Raw genomic sequence first — 5557 nt, 5'->3', positions numbered from 1 at the left:
TGGGCAGTCAAAGAATTATTAAGCTATATGGAGCTTTCTAATTCCTAAGAAAAGTCTAATTTCCTATATTAGGTATCTCTACCAGTTGTCATATTGGTTGTCAATATTTTCACTTTTTCACTGGGTACAACCTTGTATTGCAAGCCAGTGTTACACACAGGATGATGATTGAGGATATAGTTTTCAAAAAGTTATGAGTATAGAAATTAACACAGGAATGTGGAGGCCCAATGAGCAATGACCAGCAATGTCCATTTTTTGAGAGAATTTTTCAGGATGTTGTTGCCAATAAAATGGAATTCCAGAATGCATTTTGCGGCTTTTGTGAAAACAACTGTAAAAAATCCACTCATACTGTAAAATGAAAAGCTCAGTGTCATGAATACTGCAGTCTCAGATGTACTGTTAAAGAATGTAAAGTGCAGGTAAGATGAGGTGGCAAATATAGGGAAACAAAGGAACTATTGAGAATATGGAGGACAAGTAATTATCATTAATGCAGAAGCTGGCATGGATCCATCTGCTGTTGCTTAGATTTGTGAATCCAATAATGGTGGTAGCTAGGTGGTATAATAGATATATTGTTTGTCCTAAGGTCAAATCCTACCTCAGAATTTACTACTTGTATGACCCTGGGTAAATCATTTAACCCATTTGTCTCAGTTCCTCATCTGTAAAATGAAATAGAGAAGGGAATAGCAATATCTCTGCCAAGAAAACTCCAAATGGGGTCACAGAGATGGATATGACTGAAAACAAAATGAAATCATCAATGTCTGCAGGAAATAATTGTGATTTAAGAGAACAGATCAGTGTGATGTATCTCCTATGAAGCTGGAAAATGAGGATGATAGTCCACTTTTGAGAAATCATTGGGCTAAAAGAACTAAAGTAGATGGTACTTTTCTATGGAAGGTATGGAGAAAGTAGAAAATACCTTCCCTTCCCTTCTTCAGTTTACTAAAGAAGGAAACAAGACCATTGTGATGTCAAAAAAGATAGGAGTTACCCAGCAAGGAGGGTTACTGTTTAATAAGTAGGAGGCCAAAGAGAAGGAAGGAGGAGGGTAGTAGTGATGTCAGCCTGAAACCAGGGCGGGCAATCACTCCACACAAGGACAACTGCAGAGAAGGGTCACCAGGCTGGTTCCCACTGCTCTTTCTTCTACTGACTGCCAGGAAATCTCTCAAAGCAAATGACAGTGAAAACTAAGTGGATTGGTTTCCTAAGTTCAGCGACCTGCTCTGGCGTGAGCAGCAAAGAATAGATTTTAGTTGTAGCTATAGCATTGTGAGGAGACTGCAGGAAAAGTTCCTGAGTTGAGAAAAGAGTGGGAAAGGACTGAGCTGGAGGATTCTGTTTGGGGCCAATTGTTGGGTGACATGCTGTTTAAGGGAGCTTCCTTTGGGCAGGTGGGGGGGGGCAGGAAGAAAGAGAAGGCTGGCAAGAAATGAAGAACAGCTCCTTGAGCTACAGATAGACCAGCCCATTGGAGAGAGATTTGAAACATGGGACATAACAGCCAAATAGTTTTGATCCCCCTGGGGGGAGACTCAAGTAGTCCCTCCCCCCACTTCACATGTTGGACAGGCTGTACCCTGGTTTAGGCCCAATGGGCTGGTTCCTTTACTCTGACCTCTTCACAACAGTGGTGGCTCACAGCTGCCCTGTAACCCATCCATGACCACAACTGGTCCCTTGAAGGAAGGGAGCTGAGAAAGAGCTTCCATGGGCCCAGGGCCCAGGCAAAATTCCATACTTGGGTTCCTTTCTGTCTATATAAGCTGATGCATGATTTTGACCTGGTGGAATTAATGGCCATAGAAGCTGTGGAAATCATGCAAAGGAAACTAAAGAGAAAAAGAACAATGTTAAAGAGTACCTGTCAAATTCCTTCTGACTAGGAGACATCTTGTTCCATGAACTTAGGAAAGCAATCTACTTCTCACTGTCATTTGTTTTGAGAGATTTCCTTCCCCTCCATAGTTAGCCAGCTTTTTGAATAAAGATATGATTGCCTTCCTTTGTGAATTATGTCTTCAGTTACTAACACACTAGCATGTTTGACAATTCATAAGGTTCTTTCCATCTAAGTCCAAAGTCTCTTTGCACAGGTGTTTCTTCCAGCAAAGCCAATTTTCAACTTTCCCAGCGTTGGCTCTTCCTGGATCAAGAAGTCCCACAGAGCAAATGTGTTGGAGTCAGTTTTGCTTGTCTTTAGGTGAGACAACTCTTATGAATTTTTTCTTTCAATTGTTCAATACATTGGTATGACTAGAAACATTTATATTCCAGATATGAGATGGAAATTTACCAAAGGCAAAGAATCTGGCTAACACAACTTCCAAATTTTGCTTTTTATTATTCATTTTCCCATGTGAATGTGTCTCAATTTTCAAAATTACTTTTTCACAGGGATAGCAAAAGAATGACATTTGGAGTCCATTCTCTTCATTGGATATAAATGTAACTGCCTTTCCAGTAGAAGTGTCTATATGCACAAAGCAAACACATTCACAGTATAATAGTGTCTGTTCTGCCTTCTGCAAATTTATAAGTTCTGTTAAACAATGGGTTTAGCAACCTGAACTGAGCTACAGGAGAGTTGTCCTTTTTAAAGATAAAGGTAAAGGATTTTAACAACACTGTCTGTGAATCTTCCTAACTTGACCTGAGGTAAGACATATTATAAAATATTTGAAGGTTAACACTTAGAAGGGGCATTTTAGAATCATTTATTGATTTTTAAATTTTTTTTTCTTTTTCTATCTGATTTTTCTTGAAGAACTGCACATGTTTAACTCATATTAGATTACTTGCTGTCTAAGGGAGGGAAAAAATTTGGAACACAAGATTTTGCAAGGGTGAATGCTGAAAACTATCTTCGCATATATTTTGAAAAAAAAAATTTTTTTTTTTTTAAAAGTACTTGCCAAACAGCTCTCTGCTTTAACAGCTCAGAGATTGGCCATTTTATCAGAGGAACAGCTCTCTGAAAAACCAGAAGGGAAAAGATTCCATTCTGGATGCCTAAAGGTAACGGAAAGGGAGGGAAAGGAATAAGAACTCGAGGAGCTTTCTGGAGTCCATCACGGGAGAGACGCAAAATGAAACAGACTGAGGTCCTTGGCCTAGGAGACGTAAGGTTTTAATTCTGGATCTGTGAAGTCATGAGGGCATCATTTGGGGCGATGGGAGAAGGTTTTTGTTTTTGTTTTTTTAAACTTATGGTTCTCAAAAGTCTTTCCCTTTGGTCGTATGAAATGACCAACCTCTTAAACAGCTGAACGCCTTCCCAAAGCTATCGGAGAACTTCCTCAGGAGTTGGTTTCTTTTCCCCTAGGGGTAACTTTTATTTTATCGCACAAAAAAAGGAGACTTCAAGTTCGCTTTTATGACTAAGTCCAATGAGTCAAATCCAAGTTCGCAATCAGACTAAGTCCACTAATGTGCCCGAGGTCTGTTTACAATTGGAAGAGCAGATTCCCGGGTCCAACAGACGGCTCTCTACATTTTCTCTCTCCCGAAGTTTTGGAAGGGGAATCTTGGAGTTCAAGCTGGGGAAAGTTCTAGGTCCTAAGAAAAAGATAAACCCCCTGGAGATGCCGGGGATCGAACCCGGGGCCTCACACATGCAAAGCGTGCGCTCTACCACTGAGCTACATCCCCAACTTGCAAGGTACCTTTTTACTTTTTGATATATGACATAACTGAGTCCCAGAAGGGTTAAATGACATGATTAATCAGGTAGGGTTTAGATTGAGCTATCTCTACTTCTATGTCCAAAATAGAAGTTCTACACTCCTTGATGCCTTTCTTTTGAACTTTAATATGATGAAACACTTAAATACAAAAATCCAATAAGAATCTTGTTTTGTAAAAAGTAAATCACTGAAGACCTAAGTAAAATTTTAAAAGTCTGATTGTTGACATGATAGAAAAATAGATATGCATAAATGTGGTGCAGAACAAAAATAAGATTAAATATTTTTCAACGATCAAGACAATTCCAAAAGACTCATGATGAAAAATGCTATCCACATCCAGGGAAAGAACTATGGAGTCTGAAGGCCGATGGGCATATACTATTTTCACTTTTATCTTTCTTTTTCATGATTTCCCCCTTTTGTTCTGATTCTTCTTTGAGAATATCACTAATGTAGAAATATGTTTAACATGATTGCACTTGTAAAAAATATGTATCAGATTGCTTGCTATCTTGATAAGGGGAAAGTGGAGTGGGGAAGAAGCGAGAGAGGGAGAAAAATTTGGAAATCAAAATCTTATAAAAATGAAAGTTGAAAGCTAAAAGAAAAAAGTTTTAATTATTTGTTTACAGTCGTGTTACCTGTTGATATAAGAAGCTGGTGAGTCTAATCTTCAAGGAATTATTTTTGTTTGGCACTATTGTGTTTATCATTTATATAGTGGCCTTTGGAACCTAATCCCTTGAGCCCTTTCAACATCAAGTGCAGTCTACATCGTTAAAATATCATTTAAAATTCATTGGAATTGAGAAAATTGCACACATAGAGAAATTAATCACCCAAGAAATTCTCCCAGTTCTCTAGGGCTCAAATATCTTATTTCAGGCTTAAAAACAAAATAAAAAAAAGGAGTGGATAGCAACAAAGGCAAAGTGGTCATTATGATCTATCATGGAAGTTCTGTTAAAAATTGTTTTAGATGAACATATGACAATTTTAATTGTTGCAATGGATATTATTCATGAAAACTATCCCAATTATATACATACCAGGTTCACTTTTGTCAAATCATATACCATGTTGTCTAAATTATGTTGCATTCGTTGACAGAATCCTTTGAAATTCAGTATTAGTGGAAACCAGTTTCAGTAGAAATATGATATTCACGGATGTGAAGTGTTTCTGATGTAGGAGCTGATTTTCCATAACCAAGGGAAGGAGAGATCATTCATTACCAGTTCATTACCAGTAGTGAAAGAGATCAGAGAACATAGCGTGTTGTTTACTCTGCCTTCTCTCTCCCAGTCTCTCCCACTTACCAGGACTTTGAAACTAGGATCCTTGAAAGTATTTCTCTTCAAAACTTAAGAGTCTCCTTCATTCCTATAAGATTATTGAGGCTTGTCACAAAAAGAATGTGAAGAGAGCTAAAGCTGGGAGTGCTCCACTGCTTTCAGCTTAAGTTACATTTTATTTTTTTCTTTCCATGCAGTAAATGCAATTTAACTTGAGCTGCAAATAAATGAATTATTTTGGGTCAACAAAATCAAGAATCCAGTTGTGGGGAAGGGATCGCATTAAGCCATGCATGTCATGGGTTTTAATTCTTTTGCATATGCCCAATTAAACGAAGGGAAATTCAAACTAAAATGGCCAGCGGGTGGTTTGATAAGATATTGCGTGTTGAGTAATTAATCTAATCATATATTCGCCTGCTGCTAGATAAAATAATCCGTACTTTACGAAACCGGATAATTTATCCTACAGATGAGAAAAGATCTTGGAATATTATTTTCTAATAGACAAAAGAGATAGGATTACAATTCCAAGTAACTTCCTCCAAAAGGCTG

The 5557-nt window shown here is 37.9% G+C and overlaps 1 long non-coding RNA gene and 1 other non-coding gene across 2 annotated transcripts in view; one reads left to right on the top strand and one right to left on the bottom strand.

The window, feature by feature from the left end:
• The first annotated feature begins 3088 nt into the window (after positions 1-3088).
• LOC141546545 (uncharacterized) overlaps positions 3089-5557 on the top strand; it is an 11446-nt gene continuing 8977 nt past the window's right edge. Inside the window, exon 1 of the long non-coding RNA XR_012483326.1 lies at positions 3089-3679. This is a non-coding gene — a long non-coding RNA (uncharacterized LOC141546545). The remainder of the gene's footprint in view (positions 3680-5557) is intronic.
• On the bottom strand, positions 3598-3669 carry TRNAA-UGC (transfer RNA alanine (anticodon UGC)). Its single transcript has one exon. It is a non-coding gene; the product is annotated as a tRNA-Ala (tRNA).

Source organism: Sminthopsis crassicaudata, chromosome 6 (genome assembly GCF_048593235.1).
Source record: "Sminthopsis crassicaudata isolate SCR6 chromosome 6, ASM4859323v1, whole genome shotgun sequence".
Classification (NCBI taxonomy): domain Eukaryota; kingdom Metazoa; phylum Chordata; class Mammalia; order Dasyuromorphia; family Dasyuridae; genus Sminthopsis; species Sminthopsis crassicaudata.
The sequence above is the reverse complement of the archived record's forward strand: the minus strand, read 5'-3'. Positions and strand labels throughout refer to the sequence as shown.